Source organism: Pleurodeles waltl, chromosome 1_2 (genome assembly GCF_031143425.1).
Source record: "Pleurodeles waltl isolate 20211129_DDA chromosome 1_2, aPleWal1.hap1.20221129, whole genome shotgun sequence".
Classification (NCBI taxonomy): Eukaryota; Metazoa; Chordata; class Amphibia; order Caudata; family Salamandridae; genus Pleurodeles; species Pleurodeles waltl.
In genome coordinates this window covers 73,805,199-73,831,042 of record NC_090437.1, presented here as the reverse complement: position 1 = coordinate 73,831,042, position 25,844 = coordinate 73,805,199, and positions in this window count along the sequence as shown.

Sequence of the window (25,844 nt, the reverse complement as noted above, 5' to 3'; positions counted from 1 at the left end):
CCGAGTGGCCATCCTGAGGGAGCAAGTCACACCTCACTATGCAGGAACTGCCTTTGTTCCTGGGCCTTGGAGATCATTCACACATCTCCCCAGGTGGTCAGGTGTGTCTGTGTGCCAGGGCCTTTGTGAGGCCACTGGACTACCTGGGGCACAGGGTGGCAACTTCCTAAATGTTGCTTAACTTGCTAACAGTGACATGAATGTTGGCTTGATGATCAAGTCACATTTAATTACACAATTAATTTGATACCTTACATGACCCAGTTAGGTAGCCCCATTTAGGAGTTAGCCGGGCTGGGTGCCAACCAGTAACCCTGTGTTAGCCAGTGGGGCTACTAAGTTAATCCACAGCAAAACAACAATTTGGAAGTATTGCTCTTAAGGCGTATTCAAAATATATTTCCTACTTAACAAAATACAGCTCCCTGCCATAGGGCTCCATAAGCCTTCCCTAAAGTAGGCACACATGTTAATAAGTGTTAGGGTCGTTTGGTAGTGGGGTGAATGGCAAATTCAAACTGGCAGTGCAAACACTGTCTTTCCAGTCTACAGTAGCCGGTAGGGAGCTATTTTGTACTTTGTCACACACAGGGTGGCAAAAACACTGCTGCAGCCCTAAGTGGACCCTCTGCCTTGCATGCTCTGTGCATCCTGGGTACCATATACTAGGGACTTATAAGTAGGTCAGTACTTGCCAACTGGGGACACCCAATTAAACATAACTTTTGTAAAGGGACTGAGTACTGTCACGGAGGTCTGGATGGCAGTCCTCAATGCACTCTCAGAGTCCAAAAAACTGCAGCTAGTGGTCCAAATGGGGTAAAAAAGTGTGTGGTGGGGGGTGGGGGGGACCTGTTTCCTCCTTATTTATAATTTTTGATCATGTATTGTTTATCCAAGCCAGGTCTGAATTACTACTCGGATATCCTCTGCCTTTTCCACCTTTGCTCTTTTCACTCTTTCTTTCTACCACCTCACTTCCTCTAATTCTTTGATAGCCTGGGCCTTTACCATGTCACTGTCAATGTCACTCTCCCCCATCCTACCTGCTTAAATGAAATAATAACTCCTTTAAAATCCATTATTTACTAAACTTTTCTTAGAGTGCTACTAAAATCATTAAACACAAATTTATTAGAGAGTGCCCAGAAATGCTCATCTTCGACTAAGACCAGGGGGCAGATAATGGTGTTCTCATTTCTGACCTCATCTTTTTCTCACATGAAATCCAGTTCCAGAACAAAATCTTTTTTTTTTTAATTCAATATTTCCATGACTCAAAAATAAATTATTGCAAAACTCAGCCTTGCCCCATCCATTCATTAGAGTCCCTGTATCTATTTCCAGTGGTGAGGTCAAGTTAAAAGCAAAAGTTATTAATCTAGAAAATTTGATTTCCATTTCTTGCCCTACTTCAAATTCGGAAAAATAAATCTTGCCCACTGTTCCATTACCCTAATCATCGCTTAACCGCTCTCATTCTCAAATGCCCACATCTGCTATTAACACACCTTCGCACCTAGCGAGGCTGTATTTAGACCTGCCTCTCCTCATCATGCTATGAAAGGAAGACATTAAGGCCCTCATTCTGACTTTGGCGGGCGGCGGAGGCCTCCCGCCAAAGTCCCGCCGTCAGAATACCGCTGCGCGGTCAGAAGACCGCCGCGGTAATTCTGAGTTTCCCGCTGGGCTGGCGGGCGACTGCCAGAAGGCCGCCCGCCAGCCCAGCGGGAAACCCCCTTCCATGAGGATGCCGGCTCCGAATGGAGCTGGCAGAAGGAAGGGGTGCGACGGGTGCAGTTGCACCCGTCACAATTTTCAGTGTCTTCTTGGCAGACACTGAAAATCTTGGTGCCTGGAAAATCCAGGGGCCCCACGACACCCGTTACCGCCAGCCAGGTTCTGGCGGTCAAAACCGCCAGAACCAGGCTGGCGGTAAAGGGGTCGGAATCCCCATGGCGGCGCTGCCTGCAGCGCCGCCATGGAGGATTCCCTAGGGCAGCGGGAAACCGGCGGGACACCGCCGGTTTCCCGTTTCTGACCGCGGCTGTACCGCCTCAGTCAGAATGCCCATGGATGCACCGCCAGCCTGTTGGCGGTGCATCCGCGGTCCCCGGCCCTGGCGGTAGGCAACCGCCAGGGTCGGAATAACCCCCTAAGATTTGATTTCCTTACTACAACTCTAAGACTGTATTTAACATTTGCATCTTCCTAAATATTGACATTTGAACAGGAAAGCAGACCACAATAACATAGCCATGACCTCCAACAGTCTCAACACCTGCCTCTGACATAACCATGACTATTCCTGACTGCTCCTGCTTTACTGCAAACATTGGGTAGCAATTTGTGAGCATCACACTCCTCACAGAGGCATGACTAAACAAGACATTCCAATATGCATTTTACCTACGTTTAACATCTGCACATTCAATAATCTGTAAAAACATGAAGTTAAAATGGAAGGAGGACTTGCAATCATCCATAAAAATTCTATTTGATGCAATTGTCTGAACATTTTTCTTTTATCTCCTTTCAATGCCTCTCTGTAGAATTACTACGAATTGATGCAATGACATCCGAATTTCACTTCATTTACCTGTACAGGGACAAACTCACATTTAGCAATCATCTTAAAAAGCTGATGACAGATAAATTGATCTCAAAATCTAACAAAATCGTTCTAGAGTTCTTCAGCTTACATTGGTACGATTTCAATGGCTCACCTGCTTCTCTGTTGTCCTCATTCCTTTCAAATATTGACCTTATCACTGCTGCTTAACTCTCACCCACATGAAATGTTCACAGTTAGATTTTGTATTTTAAAAAGTAGCTTGCAAGAAACTTAACATCAATCCTAAAGACTGATTGGGCCACCTCTTATTCAGTTTAGATAGCCTCAAAATATTTGTTAGAGATGAAAATCCAAGAAATTTATTATAGAATACACCACGTCAACCTAATTTCTCTGGAGACCAAGGTCACCAGCAATATCCTTTATGCTGAAGGAAGTGGTAATCAAACAAAACTATGTAATTGCTACATTGAGGGCATAATGCTTATTATGGAAGAGTTAGGGAAGGCTTGGCATCCAAAATAGCAAAAAAAACAAAAATGAATACCTCTGTAAAATGCTTCTTGAAAGATCCAAATAAGGAAGGTTTTAGGCAATTAATTAACCAAACCTTCTCAGCAGTTCAAAATAGTGTGTTCCTTAATCCTTCTAAAAAGACAAAACGTAAACACCTTTTAGCAATACAATGTTTATGTTATAAATAGACCTCTTTGAATATTTATGTAACATCAAAGACATTCCTTTATTTTTGCCCTGAAAGATAAAATCAAATGATTCCTCTTTTTTCTATATAAATATATAGATGCTAGGTTAAACTAAATTAAATTTCTAGCATCATTCATTGAATCAACCGAAAAGAGAAAGAACCTCCATAATAGTTTCAAAAAAGGGAGGACTCGACAATTCCATTTGTTTAGTAAACTGCGCGTGCTCAAAAGTCATTATCATTAAACAACACGCAAAGAATGCTTGCATATTCGTCAAAAGACCAATACCCATTAGACGCCGTCCGGCAGCCTCCGAGCGCTGCTAAAAGAATTGACCAAAACCCTTCTACAGTTAGGACACATCTATAATCCTCCAACATTGTTTACAAAGTATCATTATAACCGAACTCACTTCTGCAACCTTTCCGGATCTGTATTCAAAACAGAAAACACCGTTCATATTGCAGCCGCGCGAGCCACACAACAGGAAGGTTAAGTAAACTACCGATCTGCGTAGCGTGCGTTACTAATTTCGCGTGTTTTGTAATCACGGAAAACTCAATGACTCCTTCGTCAAATTGAGCAATGAATTAACCAAACCGTCTTGGCAGTTCAAAATAATGTGTTCGTTAATCCTTCTAAAAAGACAAAACGTAAACGCCTTTTAGCAATACAATGTTTATGTTATTTAAATGGACCACTCTATATTTATTTGTACCTGGGTGAACACCATTGATCAATTTAGCTTAACCTTCTATCTTCCTAGTGCTTTATACAGCCACAATCAAATATTGGAGAAAAAAAATTGAAACGTGCACAATGATTTGTCTTCTTTTTATCACATTATGCAGATATAATAATAATTTGCAATCTGTCCACATCTAGTGCTTACAAAGCTGAAGCTTGTTTCCAATCTTCTAAATTATTTAATCCATTATTTATTATGCCACATTTTTCCATCCAATAGAGTTCCTGCTTAGAAAGCAGTCCAGTCTTGTTCCCTCCTCTATCAATCAATCAATCAGTCGCATTTATAAAGCGCTCTACTCACCCGTAAGGGTCTCAAGGCGCGGGGGGGGGGGTCAGTGCTCGAAGAGCCAGGTCTTGAGCTGCCTTCTGAAGGGGAGGTGGTCTTGTATGGCACGAAGGTGACTGGGGAGAGAGTTCCAGGTCTTTGCTGCTAGGTAAGAGAAAGACCTGCCTCTGGTGCTGGCTTTGTGAATGCGAGGTACGGCTGCCAGGGCTTGTCCGGTTGAGCGTAGGGTGCGAGGAGGAGTGTAGAAGGAGATGCAGTGGTTGATGAGTTTTGGTCCGAGGTTGTGCAGGGCTTTGTGTGCGTGGGTGAGGAGTCTGAAGGTGATCCTCTTGTTGACTGGGAGCCAGTGGAGTTTCTTCAGGTGTCCGGAGATGTGGTGGTGGCGGGGTATGTTCAGGATAAGTCGTGCAGCGGCGTTCTGGATTCGTTGAAGTTTCCTCTGTAGCTTGATGGTGATGCCGGCGTACAGAGCGTTCCCATAGTCCAAGCGACTGGTGACGAGGGCGTGGGTGACGGTCTTCCTGGTGTCGGTGGGGATCCAGCGGAAGATCTTGCGGAGCATGCGGAGGGTGTTGAAGCATGCTGAGGTCACCGAGTTGACCTGTCTGGTCATGGAGAGGGAAGAGTCCAGGATGAAACCGAGGTTGCGTGCGTGGTCGGTGGGTTGGGGAGTGCTGCCTAGGGCGGGAGGCCACCAGGAGTCGTCCCAGGCGGTTGGTGTAGGGCCGAGGATGAGGACCTCCGTCTTCTCTGTGTTCAGTTTAAGCCGGCTGTCTGTCATCCAGTTCGCTACTTCCTTCATGCCTTCGTGTAGTCTGGTTCTTGCTGAGGCGGGGTTGTTGGTGAGGGATAGGATGAGCTGGGTGTCGTCTGCGTAGGATATGAGGTTGAGTCCGTGTTTGCGTGCGATGTTCGTCAGGGGGGTCATGTAGATGTTGAAGAGGGTGGGGCTGAGGGAGGATCCCTGGGGGACGCCGCAGATGATCTCCGTAGCTGTGGATCTGAAGGGGGGAGGCGGACTCTCTGGGTTCTTCCGGAGAGGAAGGAGGTGATCCATTCCAGGGCCTTGCCTCTGATGCCAGCGTTGCTGAGGCGACGTATCAGGGTACGGTGGCAGACCGTGTCGAATGCTGCAGAGAGGTCCAGGAGTATGAGGGCCATGGTTTCTCCTTTGTCGGTCAGGGATCTGATGTCGTCCGTGGCTGCGATGAGGGCGGTCTCGGTGCTGTGGTTGGCTCTGAAGCCGAACTGTGAGGGGTCGAGTGAGTCGTTGTTTTCCAGGGCGGTGGTGAGTTGAGCGTTGACTATTTTCTCAATCACTTTGGCGGGGAACGGTAGGAGCGAGATGGGCCGGAAGTTTTTGAGTTCGGTGGGGTCTGCTGTTGGTTTCTTTAGGAGGGCGTTCAGTTCGGCGTGCTTCCAGTTCTCTGGGAAGGTGGCGGTGGAAAAGGATGTGTTGATGACGTCTCGGAGGTGGGGTGCGATGATGTTGTCGGCTTTGTTGAAGATGTGGTGCGGGCAGGGGTCGTAAGGTGATCCTGAGTGGATGGAGTTCATGACGCGGGTGGTTTCCTCTGTGGAGGTTGGGTTCCAGGTGTGGATGGTGTTGTTGTCGGTGGCGGGTTCCGGTGGAAGGCTCGTGTTGGTTGTGGTGAAGCTGTTGTAGATGTCGGTGATCTTGTGGTGGAAGAAGGCTGCGAGGGAGTCGCAGAGGTCCTGTGAGGGAGGGATGGAGTTGTTTTCGGCGTCGGGGTTGGAGAGCTCTTTGACGATGCCAAATAGTTCCTTGCTGTTGTGGGCGTTGCTGTCTAGTCTGTTCTGGAAGGCTGATTTTCGTGCTGCGCGGAGGAGTTGGTGGTGTTTGTGGGTGGCGTTTTTGAGAGCAGACATGTTCTCGTCGGTCTGGTTGAGGCGCCAAGTTTTCTCGAGGGTGCGGCATCCTTTTTTGGAGTCCTTGAGGTCGGGGGTGAACCAGGAATTTTTCTTGTGGCTGTTTCTGTTTGCTTGGGTCTTCAGGGGGGCCAGGAGGTTGGCGCACTCTGAGATCCAGCTCGTGAGGTTGTTTACGGCTTCGTTGGGGTCTGTAGTGCTGGTGGGAGGGTTCTGAGAGAGGGTCGATGCGAGTTGTTCCGAGGAGATTCGGTTCCACTGTCTTCTTGGTGGTTGTTGGGCGTGGTGGTGTACGTTGGTCTTCTTGAAGCTGAAGTGGACACAGCTGTGGTCTGTCCAGGAGAGTTCGGTGGTGTGGCTGAAAGAGATGTGTTTGCTGGAGGAGAAGATGGGGTCGAGCGTGTGTCCGGCGTAGTGGGTGGGGGTGTTGACTAGTTGTTTTAGTCCCAGGTTGGCGAGGTTGTCCAATAAGGCGGTGGTGTTGTTGTCGGTGCGATTCTCCAGGTGGAAGTTGAGGTCCCCTAGGAGGATGTAGTTGGTGGACGGGAGTGCGTGTGGGCTGATGAAGTCTGCGATGTCTTCGCTGAACTTTGTGCGTGGTCCTGGTGGTCTGTATATGAGGGTGCCTCTGAGGGTGGTCTTGGGGTCGCTGTTGATTGAGAAGTGGAGGTGCTCGGCGTCGGGTAGTGAGTTGTCGGTGTAGGTTGTGATGCGGATGGAGCTCTTGTGTGCGATGGCGATGCCTCCTCCGGTGTGGTTGGTGCGGTCTTTCCTGATGATTTTGTAGCCGTCGGGGATGGCTATGGCGATGTTGGGTGCCGAGGAGGGGTTCATCCAGGTCTCGGTGAGGAAGGCGATGTCCGGGTTTGTGGAATCGATGAGGTTCCACAGTTCGATGGCGTGCCTGTGGACGGATCTGGTGTTGACCAGGATGCAGTCGAGGTTGTTTCCGGGCAAGTCGTTCCTGTTGGGTGTGGTGTGGGTTCGTAGGCAGGTGAAATGGCAGTTGCGGCAGGTGAAGGGTCCGTGGGTCCGCTTCGGGGTGGCGCAGCAGCAGCCCGGCGTGCGGCCAGGGTTGAGAGCGGTGAGGGCGGCGGAGCTGTGGGTCAGGCAGGGGAGGTGGGGGTCACGGGGGCCAGGGTTTGTGGCGCCAGGCGCAGTCCAGGCGCGGACGGACGCAGACGGGCTTGCCTTAGGCGCGCCTTCGGCGCGCGCCCGCTGCGCGGCCTCGCAGCGGCCGCCATTTAAGGGTAGCCGGGGAGGAGGGGTCAGCTGGGAGGCGGGAGGCAGGCGGGTGGGGGAATCTGGAGGCGGGAAAAGAAAAAGCGGCAAAAAAGGTGGCAAAAAACGGCGAGAAGGCCAAGAAAACTCTAAAGGGAGGGGCTGAGAAAAGAGGAAGAGCGGCGGGAGGGGGCACACGGCACTCAGGGGCACACGCACGGGATACACGGGGAAAAGGAGGATTCCGGTCAGTCCGTCAACACAAGCACTCGGGGTACACGGGTAAAGAAGGAGCACACTCGCACACATTCACAGGAGGAGAACGGTGAGGAGGGCAGTCAGGGACTGGTGGCGCTACGTGAGCAGGGGAGCGACCTACCCGAGGGTCAGTGGTCGCTACCTCTGCCTCGCAGCGGCCGTCATTTAAGGGTAGCCGGGGAGGAGGGGTCAGCTGGGAGGCGGGAGGCGGGAGGGCGGGGGAATCTGGAGGCGGGAAAAGAAAAAGCGGCAAAAAAGGCGGCAAAAGAGCGGCGGGAAAAAACGGCGAGAAGGCCAAGAAAACTCTAAAGGGAGGGGCTGAGAAAAGAGGAAGAGCGGCGGGAGGGGGCACACGGCACTCAGGGGCACACGCACGGGATACACGGGGAAAAGGAGGATTCTGGTCAGTCCGTCAACACAAGCACTCGGGGTACACGGGTAAAGAAGGAGCACACTCGCACACACTCACAGGAGGAGAATGGTGAGGAGGGCAGTCAGGGACTGGTGGCGCTGCGTGAGCAGGGGAGCGACCTACCCGAGGGTCAGTGGTCGCTACCTCTGCCTCGCAGCGGCCGCCATTTAAGGGTAGCCGGGGAGGAGGGGTCAGCTGGGAGGCGGGAGGCTGGCGGGTGGGGGAATCTGGAGGCGGGAAAAGAAAAAGCGGCAAAAAAGGCGGCAAAAGAACGGCGGCAAAAAACGGCGAGAAGGCCAAGAAAACTCTAAAGGGAGGGGCTGAGAAAAGAGGAAGAGCGGCGGGAGGGGGCACACGGCACTCAGGGGCACACGCACGGGATACACGGGGAAAAGGAGGATTCCGGTCAGTCCGTCAACACAAGCACTCGGGGTACACGGGTAAAGAAGGAGCACACTCGCACACACTCACAGGAGGAGAACGGTGAGGAGGGCAGTCAGGGACTGGTGGCGCTGCGTGAGCAGGGGAGCGACCTACCCGAGGGTCAGTGGTCGCTACCTCTGCCTCGCAGCGGCCGCCATTTAAGGGTAGCCGGGGAGGAGGGGTCAGCTGGGAGGCGGGAGGCGGGCGGGTGGGGGAATCTGGAGGCGGGAAAAGAAAAAGCGGCAAAAAAGGCGGCAAAAGAACGGCGGCAAAAAACGGCGAGAAGGCCAAGAAAACTCTAAAGGGAGGGGCTGAGAAAAGAGGAAGAGCGGCGGGAGGGGGCACACGGCACTCAGGGGCACACGCACGGGATACACGGGGAAAAGGAGGATTCCGGTCAGTCCGTCAACACAAGCACTCGGGGTACACGGGTAAAGAAGGAGCACACTCGCACACACTCACAGGAGGAGAACGGTGAGGAGGGCAGTCAGGGACTGGTGGCGCTGCGTGAGCAGGGGAGCGACCTACCCGAGGGTCAGTGGTCGCTACCTCTGCCTCGCAGCGGCCGCCATTTAAGGGTAGCCGGGGGGGAGGGGTCAGCTGGGAGGCGGGCGGGCGGGGGAATCTGGAGGCGGGAAAAGAAAAAGCGGCAAAAAAGGCGGCAAAAGAACGGCGGCAAAAAACGGCGAGAAGGCCAAGAAAACTCTAAAGGGAGGGGCTGAGAAAAGAGGAAGAGCGGCGGGAGGGGCACACGGCACACAGGGGCACACGCACGGGATACACGGGGAAAAGGAGGATTCCGGTCAGTCCGTCAACACAAGCACTCGGGGTACACGGGTAAAGAAGGAGCACACTCGCACACACTCACAGGAGGAGAACGGTGAGGAGGGCAGTCAGGGACTGGTGGCGCTGCGTGAGCAGGGGAGCGACCTACCCGAGGGTCAGTGGTCGCTACCTCTGCCTCGCAGCGGCCGCCATTTAAGGGTAGCCGGGGAGGAGGGGTCAGCTGGGAGGCGGGAGGCGGGCGGGCGGGGGAATCTGGAGGCGGGAAAAGAAAAAGCGGCAAAAAAGGCGGCAAAAGAACGGTGGCAAAAAACGGCGACAAGGCCAAGAAAACTCTAAAGGGAGGGGCTGAGAAAAGAGGAAGAGCGGCGGGAGGGGGCACACGGCACTCAGGGGCACACGCACGGGATACACAGGGAAAAGGAGGATTCCGGTCAGTCCGTCAACACAAGCACTCGGGGTACACGGGTAAAGAAGGAGCACACTCTGGGACCCAAAGTCAATTGTTGAATCACTTACGAACAGCGTTTTCTGTTTTGAATACAGATCCGGAAAGGCTGCAGAAGTGAGTCGGTTATTATGATATTTTGTAAACAATGTTGGAGGATTATAGATGTGTGCTAACTGAAGAAGGGTTTCGGTCAATCCTTTTAGCAGTGCTCGGAGGCTGCCGGACGGCGGCTCCTAGTTAGTGAAGTGAATATTTTCTTTGATGTACTCGGAGGCTGCCGGATGGCGTCTCCTGGGTATCGGTTGTTTGACGAATATGCAAGCGTTCTTTGCGCGTTGTTTAATGACAATGACTTGTGAGCACGCGCAGTTTAGTAAATTAATGCAATTGTCGAGTCCTCCCTTTTTTGAAAATATTATGGAGGGTCTTTCTCTTTTCGCTTGATGCAATGAATGATGCTAGAAATGTAATTTAGTTTAACCTAGCATATATATATATATACATATATATATAAAAAAGACGAGGGGGCGTGGCTAGCTGATCCATCATGGCGGATGCTTAACTCAAGAGCTCCATCGAGGCCCTAATTAATCCTGTTGTAATTGACTTCCCTTGCGGGCCAAGAACACAATCCAGGGGCAGAGGACCTAGAATACCCGGCGGAGACAACCCGACTTGGTTTTTATGAGCCGAGGAAAGACGCCAGATAGTTTCCGGGAGCCAGTCCGGGCGAGGATCTAGGCCCGGCCAGGACGGGACTGCACTACATGAAAAGTGCTTCACTGAAGTAAGGAGGGCATGGCGGCGGGGAGTTGTTCGAGCCCCTGGAGCACTGCCGGCGCTGCGGGCTGCCGGGGCGGTGGAGAGCTCCCTCCGCTCCCTTCAGTTAATAACAGCCCGCCTCCGTGGAGACTTTGGGCGGAGGCCTGTCGGGGCGGCTCGGGTGTTGACCGGGCCCTGACCCGTGCGGGGCTGCGGAGCGCCGGAGTGCTTCGCTGCCGGATAACGCCGTGGCCTGGACGGGAGAGCGGGTCGGACCCCGGGGGAACCACTGACCTGTCGCGAGGGACTGCCGTGCTGGGGAGGCTCGCCCTGCTTACCTTCTTGACAACCAGCTGTAACTCCGCCGGCGGCCCAGTGGAGAGGAGCGGAGCCGTGGCCCTGGGCTCTGTGGACGAGCAGCGATGACCGTCCCTGCGGTGACTGCGGAACTGAGGTTGGCTGGCCTCCCCTGCCTCTTCGCCTGCTGGTGGAGTGTGGCTTGGGCGGAAGCTCTTGACCGAGGAGGGGAATCGCAGCCCAGAGGAATACCGCTTGCAGGCCCTGCGGGGAGGGCGACGGCTGTGACGCATCAGCCGCTCGGTGAGTTCGGTCCCTGTTGCGGCGGCCGACCGCTGGAACCTAAGCTGAATAGAGCTGTGGGGCTGCCTCCTGTATTAATGGAACTCACTATTGCCCTGGCCGGATCGGGGATCTGAGGCTGGGCAATCAGATACATAAGCTGGTGATCTGAAGTGGACTATGGGACGCGGACTTGCTTGGTTTACCCCGTGAGTACCTGTTACTTTTTTGTGGTCACTTAGCGCTCTATGGTTAGTGAAGGAGTAGTGATGCTATTAATGGTGGCAGCAGCGGAGACTGCTGCAATAGCTGCCTGCCTTACAACCACCGGACCTGGGAGCTGTCCCTGGAGAAGCCACTGCACATAGGAAGGAACCTGAGGGAGAAGGGGGCGCTGTGAATCCTTTGGTCATGAAGTATGGTTGGAACCTGGGGGGAACCGTGAGGAGTCCTGCATTCAGTGCTTATCGCAGGGACTGTCTGCACTCCAAATGTCTGCATGGGTTCCACTGCCCGTGTGTATTGAGTAGAGCCAAATCTTCCATAGCTCAACATAACGTTGTCCACTGCCTCGGATTTACGTGTCTTCCTGGGTGCTTGCCCTTGTGAAGTACCTCATCCTAGCCCGACCGGGGACGAACCCGTTGAAGCAGCACCGGTGATCTGTGCCTAGCTTGGACGGCGGTGAGGCTCATGAAGTAGGGTTAACCTAACCCAAAGAACACGAGGACAGTGTTCAAGGATTGCAAAAAGACCTAGGTAAGGAGCCCAAAGATATTTTCTAGTTAAATAGTATTAATTGTTCAAAAAGTGTTTGTTTTACTGTGGACTCTGTGGTGGTCATTCTGACCTCGGCGGTAAAAGGCGCCTACCGCCGGTCAGAAATCCTCCATAATCCCGCCGCGGTCGCGGAAACCCGCCACGGTCATTCTGACCCGCAGAAGGCAAACCTCCGAAAATCCGACCGCCACAACAGACCGCCAGACCAGCGGTCGGCGGAAAGGTGGAGGTGACCAAACCTCCACCGCCACGCCAACAGAAATACGCCCATCCCATTACGACCCACGAATCCACGCGGCGGTCATTCAAACGCGGTATTCCATTGGCGGGACACACCGGCGCGGTCAGAATACACACCAACGAACAAAACTCACCCACATTGGACGATTTGAATCCCACACACCTGATACACATACACACACCACTCCCACACACACAATACAATATAAAACACCCACCCACATCACCCACAAACCCCTACGCTTACAAAATCGTAAAGAAGGCAAGAGCGAGACACCAGCATCCAAAACATAACAGCCACAGCCACTCAACACCATCACCCACACACTATCCACACACAAAACAACACACACCACCACACTCAACTCACTTAAATACACATACTCCACCCCACACATCATACACACCACCCCATGGCACCCCAAAGACAACCCCGCTTCACAGACGAAGAACTCAGGGTTATGGTGGAGGAAATCGTTCGTGTAGAGCCCCAGCTGTTCGGCACACAGGTCCAATACACCAGCATTGCCCGGAGGACGGAGCTATGGCAGAGGATTGTCGACAGGGTGAACGCAGTGGGACAGCACCCCAGAAATCGGGAAGACATCAGGAAGCGATGGAACGACCTACGGGGGAAGGTGCGTTCCATGGTATCCAGGCACAACATCGCCGTGCAGAAGACTGGCGGAGGACCCCCACCTCAACCCCCACAATTCACATCATGGGAGGAGGAAGTCTTGAACATCCTGCATCCTGACGGCCTCGCAGGAGTCGGCGGAGGAATGGATACTGGTAAGTTGAAGCTTCAATACTGCTTCCCCCCCACCTGCATGCCAAATCAGACCCCAACCCTCACCCCCATCCTCGAACCCCACCCTCACCCCCACCCTCACCCCCACCCTCACCCCCACCACCATCCTCACCCCCACCACCATCCTCACCCCCACCACCATCCTCACCCCCACCACACCTATTCCCCGCCAATGTCTCACCATCACAACCCACTCATCCCAAAACCTAGGCCTGCATGCGTCCACTAAGCATGGACACCCATCACCAAAGCATGCCCAATGCATATACACATCCCCCCCACAAGCCACCCTCACCAAAGCCCCCACACACGAATGCCAGCACTTGGGGACACGAGAACCCACAGATACACCCATATGCGACACATTGAAACTATAACCATACCTCTATACCCCTGCAGGACCCGACCGTCAACACACCGCGGCGGAGGGGCCAGAATTATCCACACCCCCCACCCAAGAGGCCGTCAGCGATGACAGCAGCTCTGTCGATCTGGACACCGATGACCAGCCCGGACCATCGGGGACCTCTGGACAGTCGGTTCCCCTCACACAGGCACAGGCCACTATAGACCCTAACCCCTCTGGGAACACCAGCACAGCTCCCACCCAGCGGGCCCATGCCTCTGTCTCCAGGGCGCGTCAATCTGCGGTGTGTCTACCACTACAGGGCACCCAGGATAACCCACCACCCCAACAACAACAGGGACCTGGGGGCAGTGGTAGTGGGCACACCGGCCAGGGGGCAGAGGCCCAGTGAAACAGGGCAACTCGGCGGGCAGCTGTGCGACAGGGGGGGGAGGAGAGGCCCAGGGAACCCACTCTCCACGAGGTCCTCACCACCATCATGGGAGCATACAACCGCTCCCAGGAGACGATGGCGACGGTACTGGCCCGGTTCCAGGAGATCCAGGTGCTGCAGGAGGAACACTATCGGGGGTACAGGGAGGACATCCGAGCCATCAACACCACCCTGGTTACCATGGTAGGGCTGCTGCAGGACCTCGTAAACAGCAGGGCGGACACTGAACAACACCCAAGGGCCCCTGCCACTAGCCGGGACCAAGAACAGCCATCCACCTCCGCCGGCGCTAGTGGACAGGAGGCCCCCGCACAGCAGCAGCCCACCAGACCCCAATCCTCCTGCAGGAGGAGAACCACCCAGCAAGAGGGCCCTGAGATCTCGCAAGACAGAGTAGGATGTCAAGACCCCCGCCAGCAATGGATACCACCTGATGTCATCCCACTGTCCCACATTGTCACCCTGTCCATCCTCGAACTGCCCATGCTCCATCTCTCCACAGGCCTCTGGACAATACACCTGTGTGACTGTTACTCTGGACTCTGCCATGGACATTCCTTCACCATAGCCCCCACCCACTTGAAACCACCCATCCCATTTTGAGCACTTCAATAAACACCTATTTTGCACCAAAATATCAGGAGTCTGGCTGTGATTTCAATAGATTGTAATTGACATGACAGTGCAAATATGTCCTTGTACATGGTGAAGTCAACAAACAGCTGCCACAAAGCTGTAGTCCATGGGGAAACGAAGCACAGGACTCGTAGTGGGGACCCCAGATCTGAAATAGGGAGGGAAAAGCCAAAACTCAGTCATCATACACTGGGGCAAATAGACAGGCAGCAGAGATGCTGCAGAGTAGTTAACTTTTACTAAATTATCTTTGAAATGTTACCTGTGTCCTATTGGAAGTACTGTTCAATGATTCTGTCCCTGTTGTCTGTTTCAGCCCCGTCGTCTTCCTCCTCGTCACTCTCCTCAGGTTCCACCGCTGCCACAACACCACCGTCTCGACCATCCTCCTGCAGGAAAGGCACCTGGCGGTGCAAAGCCAGGTTGTGAAGCATGCAGCAGGCCACGATGATGTGACACACCTTCTTAGGTGAGTACATTAGGGATCCACCGGTCATATGCAGGCAGCGAAACCTGGCCTTTAGGAGGCCAAAGGTGCGTTCGATCACCCTCCTAGTACGCCCATGGGCCTCATTGTACCGTTCCTCTGCCCTGGTCCGGGGATTCCTTACTGGGGTCAGTAGCCACGACAGGTTGGGGTACCCAGAGTCCCCCACTAGCCATACACGGTGTCTCTGTAGCTGTTCCATCACGTAAGGGATGCTGCTATTCCTCAGGATGTAGGCGTCATGCACTGACCCTGGGAATTTGGCATTTACATGCGAGATGTACTGGTCAGCCAAACACACCACCTGGATGTTCATTGAATGGTAACTTTTTCTGTTCCTGTACACCTGCTCCCTGTCTCTTGGGGGAACCAAAGCCACATGGGTCCCATCAATGGCACCAATTACGTTGGGAATATGTCCAAGGGCGCAGAAATCACCCTTCACTGTAGCCAGTTCGCCCACCTCAGGGAAAATGATGTAGTTCCTCACGGATTTCATCAGGGCAGACAACACTCTGGATAACACCTTTGAAAACATGGGCTGAGACATCCCAGAAGCAATTCCCACGGTTGTCTGAAATGACCCACTTGCCAAGAAATGGAGTACTGACATGACCTGCACCAGAGGGGGAATCCCTGTGGGTTGGCGGATGGGGGACATCAGGTCGGGCTCCAGCCGGGCACACAGTTCATGGATAGTGGCACGGTTAAGACGGTAGGTCAGGATAATGTGGCGTTCTTCCATTGTCGACAGGTCCACCAGCGGTCGGTACACGGGAGGATTCATCCGTCTCCTCGCCCAACCCAGCGGACGGTGCCTAGGAAGGACAACATGGAGCACACAGTCAGGCAACCCACAGGTACGTACTCACAGCTAGCACAGTATACGATTCTCTATGCAGTGAATGGCGTGTATGAGTGGCTATGCAAGGCCTAGGCCTGTGTGACGCAGTTGAAATTGAGCCATGTGGGCCCTGGAAATGGCGGCTGCCTGACCTGTGAAGTGTGACAATGGGATGTGAGGTCAATGCGCTGGCGTGGCACACCGCGGCGGGCGGCGGGCCAAGACCGCGGCGCGAAGCCGCATTGGTTAACATTGAAGCCTATGGGTTTCAGGAGCCAATGGCGAAGGGCGCCGGCGGTGGCGGGACGCACCGCCGCGGTACGCACCGCCGCGGACGTGACCGCCATTTTCTATCTACTTATCCACTTGCGACTTGAACTTTCACAGGAGAGGACCTATACTGCAAGTGTTGCTGTGACCTCGGTCTGGAAGGGACAATGGCTGCTGCGACTGGGGAAAGGGCCCCTGCCTTCACTGGAGAGGAGTTGGAGAAACTTGTGGATGGGGTCCTCCCCCAGTATGCGCTACTCTACGGTCCTCCAGACCAACAAGTGAGTTTAATTCTATCTGGATTTGGGGCCACTGGCTGGCTTGGGGGCCTGGCGGGGATGGGGGGCATGTTGGGCCTGGCGGGGGGCCTGGCGGGGGGCCTGGCGGGGATGGGGTGCATGTTGGGGCTGGCGGGGGGCCTGGCGGGTATGGGGGGCATGTTGGGCCTGGCGGGGGCCTGGCGGGGGGCCTGGCGGGGATGGGGGGCATGTTGGGGCTGGCGGGGGGCCTGGCGGGGATGGGGGGCATGTTGGGCCTGGCGGGGGGCCTGGCGGGGGGCCTGGCGGGGATGGGGGCATGTTGGGGCTGGCGGGGGGCCTGGCGGGGATGGGGGGCATGTTGGGCCTGGCGGGGGGCCTGGCGGGGGGCCTGGCGGGGATGGGGGGCATGTTGGGGCTGGCGGGGGGCCTGGCGGGGATGGGGGGCATGTTGGGCCTGGCGGGGGGCCTGGCGGGGGGCCTGGCGGGGGGCCTGGCGGGGATGGGGGGCATGTTGGGCATGGCGGGGGGCCTGGCGGGGGGCCTGGCGGGGATGGGGTGCATGTTGGGGCTGGCGGGGGGCCTGGCGGGGGGCCTGGCGGGGATGGGGGGCATGTTGGGCATGGCGGGGGGCCTGGCGGGGGGCCTGGCGGGGATGGGGTGCATGTTGGGGCTGGCGGGGGGCCTGGCGGGGGGCCTGGCGGGGATGGGGTGCATGTTGGGGCTGGCGGGGGGCCTGGCGGGGATGGGGGGCATGTTGGGCATGGCGGGGGGCCTGGCGGGGGCCTGGCGGGGATGGGGGGCATGTTGGGCCTGGCGGGGGGCCTGGCGGGGATGGGGGGCGTTGGGCCACTGGAAAGGAAAATGCTGAGTAACTTGAACGTGGTATTTCTCCCTCCCTGTACGTGTCACATAGGTCCGCGCCCATGAGAAGATCGGGATTTGGCGTGCCATCGCCAAGGAAGTCCGGGCCCTGGGGGTCCACCATCGACGGGGCACCCACTGCCGCAAGAGGTGGGAGGACATCCGCCGCGGGACCAAGAAGACCGCCGAGTCTCTGCTGGGGATGGCCTCCCAACGTAGGCGGGGTGCCTGCCGTCAACTGAGCCCCCTGATGTTCCGGATCCTGGCGGTGGCCTACCCTGATTTGGATGGGCGCGTGAGTGCAGCACAGCAGACACAAGGGGGTGAGTACAAGCATCATCTACTCTGTTGTCGTGCAGTGGAGGTGTCTGGGTGGGGGAGGAGGGCTGTGGGTCCCCCTAGGCCAGGGCGATATCTGTAGGCTGGGCACCCCCGTAAGCCCCTGTGTCCCCAGCCACCACCCTCAGTAGTGTGTCAGTACAGCCATCCCTGGGCCGTGTCATCCATGGGTGCAGTTGACAACTCTAGGCGTGTAGGGCATGTTCCACGGAATGCGTAGCGGACCCCAAGTGCGCAACTTAGTGCAGGGGGCATCTGTGTCTGTCATGTCCGCTAACTGTACCGGAGATCCATGTACTCAATATCCCTTTATTTCTCTCTCCCCCCCCCTTTTTGTTTGTCTTTCTGTGCTTGTGTGCATCAGCATCATCAGGCGGAGGAGAAGTGGCATCGGGGCAGGAGGGAGCTGCATCTCACATGGCCCAGGAGGGCCATGCCACAGAGTCAGACTGGACCAGTGAGACGGAGGGCGAGGGGAGCTCCACGACGGGGACGACTGGAGCCTGCAGCGACACGGACACGTCCTCGGAAGGGGGCTCCCTTGCGGGGGTGGCACCATCCGTGCCCCCCGCCATTACAGGTACAGCCGCCACCCAGCGCACCATCTCCGCCCTCCCAGCAGCCCCTCCGCGTTCGCCCCGTGCCCGCTCTGCCAGGAAGCCGGGCATCTCCTTCGCCCCAGGCACCTCAGGCCCTGCCCCTGTTACCCCCGCTGCCCTCAGTGAGGAGGTCATTGACCTCCTCCGAACGCTCATTGTTGGGCAGACTACCCTTTTGAATGCCATCCAGGGGGTGGAGAGGGAGGTTCATCGCAGCAATGCGTACCTGGAGGGCATTCATTCGGGTCAGGCTGCCCATCAGCGATCGTTCCAGGCTCTGGCCTCAGCACTGACGGCAGCCATTGTCCCTGTCTCCTGCCTGCCTCTACTAACTCCCTCCTCCCAGTCTCCTGTTCCTCTGCCTGTCCCACCCACACCATCAGACCAGCCTGCACACACCTCAACACCCAAGAGAAGCTCATCCAAACATAAGCACCACAGATCACGCAGACATTCACACACGCAACATTCCGATGCAGACATGCCAACAGTCACTACCACCTCTGTGACCCCCACCTCCTCGTCTCCCTCCTCCCTCCCTGTGACGTCTACACTCACACCTCCATTCACCTCACCATCAGCCAGTGTTTCCATCACCAGCACACCCTCCACTCCAGTCCGCACACGTGCAGTCACCATCCCCACTGCCATTTACACGTCCCCTGTGTCCTCTCCCACTGTGTCTGTCACCCCCTCTTCCACACCACACAAACGCAGCCACCCACCCACCCAACAGCCATCCACCTCACGACAGCCTATCCCTCCTGCACCTGCACCCAAAGACAGCAAACGTGACTCACCTACAACCACATCCTCTCCCTCCACTCCCATTCCCACTGTACCTACCACTCTCCATTGTCCCAAGAAGCTCTTCCTTGCCACTACTAACTTCTTTCCTGACCCTGAGCCCCCCCCTCCTTCTCGTCGGGGTAAGAAGAGCACCTCAGCCACCACCAGCCCTGCAGCCCCCTTGACAAGGGTGCAGGGGTATTGGAGCCCACCAGCCCGCATGTCTGGATCTTCGCCCAGCAGCAAGGGGACAGCCAGCCCACCCCCTGGGAAGAGGAGCAGAAGGCGGAAGGGGCGCCGCAGGAGCCCGCCTTCTACATCCCCCCCGGACACCACCCAGAGACAGTCACCTGCCACAGCTCCAAAGGGAGGAAAGGGCCACAGGCCGACGACTAAGGAGGGCAAGGGCAGCAAGTTGGAGAGGTCAGGCAGCAGGCCTGCTGCCCAGGAGGAGCCCACAACCCCCATAGCCGCTGCCCCGGGAGGAACCGGCACAGCTGCCCCGGGAGAGCCCACCAGCCCCATAGCCGCTGCCCAGGGAGGACCCAGCCCAGCTGGCCAGGAGGGCCCCACCACCCACAGCCCAGGTGGGCAGTGAAGGAGCACCATCCCCGCTGCCCAGGAGGGCACCACCAGGCATTTAGCAGTTGGCCATAGACCGTCCGCCGTCTCAAGAACCGCTGAACTGGGCCCTTCAAGGCAAGAACCGCTGAACTGGGCCCTTCAAGGCAAGAACCGCTGAACTGGGCCCTTCAAGGCAAGAACCGCTGAACTGGGCCCCGCCGTCTCAAGAACCGCTGAACTGGGCCCTTCAAGGCAAGAACCGCTGAACTGGGCCCCGCCGTCTCAAGAACCGCTGAACTGGGCCCTTCAAGGCAAGAACCGCTGAACTGGGCCCTTCAAGGCAAGAACCGCTGAACTGGGCCCCGCCGTCTCAAGAACCGCTGAACTGGGCCCTTCAAGGCAAGAACCGCTGAACTGGGCCCTTCAAGGCAAGAACCGCTGAACTGGGCCCTTCAAGGCAAGAACCGCTGAACTGGGCCCCGCCGTCTCAAGAACCGCTGAACTGGGCCCTTCAAGGCAAGAACCGCTGAACTGGGCCCTTCAAGGCAAGAACCGCTGAACTGGGCCCTTCAAGGCAAGAACCGCTGAACTGGGCCCCGCCGTCTCAAGAACCGCTGAACTGGGCCCTTCAAGGCAAGAACCGCTGAACTGGGCCCCGCCGTCTCAAGAACCGCTGAACTGGGCCCTTCAAGGCAAGAACCGCTGAACTGGGCCCCGCCGTCTCAAGAACCGCTGAACTGGGCCCTTCAAGGCAAGAACCGCTGAACTGGGCCCCGCCGTCTCAAGAACCGCTGAACTGGGCCCTTCAAGGCAAGAACCGCTGAACTGGGCCCCGCCGTCTCAAGAACCGCTGAACTGGGCCCTTCAAGGCAAGAACCGCTCAACTGGGCCCTTCAAGGCAAGAACCGCTGAACTGGGCCCTTCAAGGCAAGAACCGCTGAACTGGGCCCTTCAAGGCAAGAACCGCTGAACTGGGCCCTTCAAGGCAAGAACCGCTGAACTGGGCCCTTCAAGGCAAGAACCGCTGAACTGGGCCCCGCCGTCTCAAGAACCGCTGAACTGGGCCCTTCAAGGCAAGAACCGCTGAACTGGGCCCCGCCGTCTCAAGAACCGCTGAACTGGGCCCTTCAAGGCAAGAACCGCTGAACTGGGCCCTTCAAGGCAAGAACCGCTGAACTGGGCCCCGCCGTCTCAAGAACCGCTGAACTGGGCCCTTCAAGGCAAGAACCGCTGGCCCTTTGGCAGACGTGGCAGGGCAGGATCTATCTCGGGCAGGGCTGCAGGATGTCCTCTGGCCAACTTGCCTCCTCCAGTGGCAGTGGGGTCTGTTATGGACTGTTTGGACTGTGGCTTTGCTCTCCCCAGGATGGCCCAGTGGGCAGGCCACCCACTGTATGGACTGTATGGACTGTGGCTTTGCTCTCCCCAGGATGGCCCAGTGGGCAGGCCACACACTGTATGGACTGTATGGACTGTGGCTTTGCTCTCCCCAGGATGGCCCAGTGGGCAGGCCACCCACTGTATGGACTGTTTGGACTGTGGCTTTGCTCTCCCCAGGATGGCCCAGTGGGCAGGCCACCCACTGTATGGACTGTATGGACTGTGGCTTTGCTCTCCCCAGGATGGCCCAGTGGGCAGCCCACCCACTGTATGGACTGTATGGACTGTGGCTTTGCTCTCCCCAGGATGGCCCAGTGGGCAGGCCACCCAGTGTATGGACTGTTTGGACTGTGGCTTTGCTCTCCCCAGGATGGCCCAGTGGGCAGGCCACCCACTGTATGGACTGTATGGACTGTGGCTTTGCTCTCCCCAGGATGGCCCAGTGGGCAGGCCACCCACTGTATGGACTGTTTGGACTGTGGCTTTGCTCTCCCCAGGATGGCCCAGTGGGCAGGCCACCCACTGTATGGACTGTATGGACTGTGGCTTTGCTCTCCCCAGGATGGCCCAGTGGGCAGGCCACCCACTGTATGGACTGTATGGACTGTGGCTTTGCTCTCCCCAGGATGGCCCAGTGGTCATGGAGTCCCCTCGTGGATCTGGCGTCGTGTACTCAAGTGGCTGAGGTGCCCCCCCTTCCCTTCCCCCTGAGGTGCCTGTCCTATTTTCTTTCTGATGCCCCTGCAGTGTTCTCTCCGTGGAGTTCTTGTCGTGGGACTGGGCCTTGCCCCTTTGCACAGGACCCCTGTGATCCACGGACAGTGGTTGGACTACATTTAGTAGCTGTATATATTTTGTACATAGTTTATTTATTTATTGGGATTAATGGCGTACATATTTCAATATATCTGCCCGTTTATGATCTCTTCTTTTGGTCTTTGCATTATTTCGGAGGGGGGTGGTTTGTGGGTTGTGACAGTGATCTGTGGGAATGCATTGATGTGTGTGTTGTAGTGGGTGTGGGTGGGTGGGTGTGTGCCGGTAATCTTTTCCCTCCCCTGTGTCGTAGGTGCAGTACTCACCGATGTCTTCCGCGCCGCCGGGCGTGCTCCTGGTATATGAGGAGGAATAGGAGTGCGGGGATGACCTGTAACTCTGGCTCCATACTGCCGGAATCTCGCGTGGAGTGCGTAGAGGTGAGCGTTTTCCCGTTCGTAGTCTGTTTCCGCCGTGTTCTTATCGGCGGTGCTCCCGCCCCGGAAAAGGTGGCAGATTGGTGGGTCGTAATAGGGTGGGCGGTACTTTGTCTGCCGCCGGGCTGTTGGCGGGAACCGCCGCGCTGTTTGTTTGTACCGCTGTGGCGGTCGGAGTGTTAAGTTGGCGGGCTGTGTTGGCGGTTCCCGCCAGGGTCAGAATGCCATTTTTAATACCGCCGGTCTGTTCGCGGTCCGACCGCCGCCTCTCCGCCGACCGCCAAGGTCAGAATGAGGGCCTCTGTGTTTTCAGGCAGCCTGGCCTCTTTTAAAGTGGTGTTTGTTTAAAAATCGTTTTTGCCGTGACTGTGTGAACTCCCTTGCTAGTTTGTGGCTCCCCCCCCTTTTTCCCCCCTCTGCCCCCCTTTTTTTCACCCCTATTCTTAGTAAAAAGACTACATACATCTTTCAGAGTGTGGTTTTAGGAGACTGTTTTTAATCTGTTTGTGTGATTTAAATTGTGCTTAAAAGCTGTCTGCCCCCCTGTATTTTTGCCTTACAAAAGCCCGATTTTAGAGTGTGCGCCCAGAACTATTGCAGTGTTTGTCTCTTAAACAATCTCCCCCTTACCTGGAAAGTAGACTCTGCTAGCTTGGAAGTGTGGATTCAGCCTGTCTGTATCCAAGGAGATACTGAATAGAGCAGCAGTAGCCTCCCCCCAGGCCACAGGGACTGGACTTAGCTGATTGGCTCCCTGAGTCTCTGCTGCATCTGAGACCCGCCCCCCCCCCCCCCACCTGCTCTGGCTCCTTAAGTTTGTGGAGGGAAGGCCAAAGACAGGCACCTCCATTTTGTGTTCCTGTGTGCATCTCCCCTGTGTCCTGATACAGCCCAGTGTTCAAGGATTGCAAAAAGACCTAGGTAAGGAGCCCAAAGATATTTTCTAGTTAAATAGTATTAATTGTTCAAAAAGTGTTTGTTTTACTGTGGACTCTCTGTGTTTTCAGGCAGCCTGGCCTCTTTTAAAGTGGTGTTTGTTTAAAAATCGTTTTTGCTGTGACTGTGTGAATTCCCTTGCTAGTTTGTGGCACCCCCCCTTTCCCCCCCACGCCCCCCTTTTTTTCACCCCTATTCTTAGTAAAAAGACTACATACATCTTTCAGAGTGTGGTTTTAGGAGACTGTTTTTAATCTGTTTGTGTGATTTAAATTGTGCTTAAAAGCTGTCTGCCCCCCTGTATTTTTGCCTTACAAAAGCCCGATTTTAGAGTGTGCGCCCAGAACTATTGCAGTGTTTGTCTCTTAAACAATCTCCCCCTTACCTGGAAAGTAGACTCTGCTAGCTTGGAAGTGTGGATTCAGCCTGTCTGTATCCAAGGAGATACTGAATAGAGCAGCAGTAGCCTCCCACCAGGCCACAGGGACTGGACTTAGCTGATTGGCTCCCTGAGTTTCTGCTGCACCTGAGACCCGCCCCCCCACCTGCTCTGGCTCCTTAAGTTTGTGGAGGGAAGGCCAAAGACAGACACCTCCATTTTGTGTTCCTGTGTGCATCTCCCCTGTGTCCTGATACAGCCCAGTGTTCAAGGATTGCAAAAAGACCTAGGTAAGGAGCCCAAAGATATTTTCTAGTTAAATAGTATTAATTGTTCAAAAAGTGTTTGTTTTACTGTGGACTCTCTGTGTTTTCAGGCAGCCTGGCCTCTTTTAAAGTGGTGTTTGTTTAAAAATCGTTTTTGCCGTGACTGTGTGAATTCCCTTGCTAGTTTGTGGCACCCCCCCTTTCCCCCCCACGCACCCCTTTTTTTCACCCCTATTCTTAGTAAAAAGACTACATACATCTTTCAGAGTGTGGTTTTAGGAGACTGTTTTTAATCTGTTTGTGTGATTTAAATTGTGCTTAAAAGCTGTCTGCCCCCCTGTATTTTTGCCTTACAAAAGCCAGATTTTAGAGTGTGCGCCCAGAACTATTGCAGTGTTTGTCTCTTAAACAATCTCCCCCTTACCTGGAAAGTAGACTCTGCTAGCTTGGAAGTGTGGATTCAGCCTGTCTGTATCCAAGGAGATCCTGAATAGAGCAGCAGTAGCCTCCCCCCAGGCCACAGGGACTGGAGTTTAGTTAACATGCTCCTTATATAGGTTCCTCGTGGTTGTTGCATATGCTGTTGTGATTGGTTTTTTGGGAGATGGTGTTTCATTGGTTGCTAGCTCCAGGGATGCAGTTATGATTGGTGGATAGGGCTGGGATTCTGATTGGCTGTTGGTTCTAGGGCTGTGATTGGTGGATAGGGCTAGGATTCTGATTGGCTGTTGGTTCTAGGGCTGTGATTGGTGGATAGGGCTAGGATTCTGATTAGCTGTTGGTTCTAGGGCTGTGATTGGTGGATACAGCTAGGATTCTGATTGGCTGTTGGTTCTAGGGCTGTGATTGGTGGATAGGGCTAGGATTCTGATTGGCTGTTGGTTCTAGGGCTGTGATTGGTGGATAGGGCTAGGATTCTGATTGGCTGTTGGTTCTAGGGCTGTGATTGGTGGATAGGGCTAGGATTCTGATTGGCTGTTGGTTCTAGGGCTGTGATTGGTGGATAGGGCTAGGATTCTGATTGGCTGTTGGTTTCTAGGGCTGTGATTGGTGGATAGGGCTGGGATTCTGATTGGCTGTTGGTTTTAGGGCTGGGGCTGTGATTGGGGGTTAGGAAAAAGGGCTGTGACTGGTGAATAGGGCTGGGTCTTACCATTAGTTGGCTAAATCAGGGTTTAAAACAGGATTGGCTAGGGTTAGGACGAGCTTCTTATAGGCCGGTAGGGCTATAAAAGGCCAGGATTCAGGGCGTCTGAGCCCAGGCATCGAGGCAAAGGGCGGAGAGGACAAGGGCAGCTGTCTGTTTGGGTCTGTTCGGGACAGGTGGGGACTAGGGACTAGGGCCAGAAATGCTGCCCAATTCATATTCCCCCAGGAATGGTATCTACCCCAACACATCCCTCAACATGCAAACACTTTATCTGCAAAGATATCCAACTCATGCATCACAAACTGACCACAGACAGATTGCATTGCCCCACCACCCAACACAATACCCTACATACAACACATATACACATACCCCCCATAACTACTACAGTCAAACACCTTCATTCTCACAGCATACACTACTCTGTCCCCTCCCACTAACACTACCTGCCATCACCCACACAATACAAAACTACAACATACAATTCTCTCAGTTTCAGTCTCCCAGATACACACTCTCTGCTCATACTAACCAAAAACACTATCCGCTGTTCGCTCCACACAGACCGCCTGTCTTCATAACAATGCCCAAACCCTGCATTCAAACACATCATCTACAAACACTCTTCCCCGCTCCTCACCAATTACACACAACCATACAATCCCCACTTTTCACTCCACCACACATATTACCCTTTCCGGTCATCTCAACTAATACTTATTTCCCTGACACACACCCATCACCTCTTACACACCTCATACATTCATCTCCAAAACACATCAACACCCCATCTAACACTCAAATTCCACTTAGCAGCACTAACTCACATACAAATCCCTCACCAAAAACAACTACACCAATATCCCCTCTCTTTCTTCCACAAAAACAATACCGACCACAAACATCAGCACATCAAAGCAACACAAACTTACATTACACTCATCATCATACCCACTCCCACCCCCAGGACTACACAAAGGATACAAATTCCATCCTATCTCCACCCCTACCCCCCCACTCTTCACAAACACCTACCACAAGCACCCCATCCCAGCAATCTTCATTCACTCGCCTCTCCTCCATTGCACAATTTAGGGCCTTACATCATGATCCACATGCTCCTCCACCACCCCTAACCCATACTCCATCCACACTAAACAAAC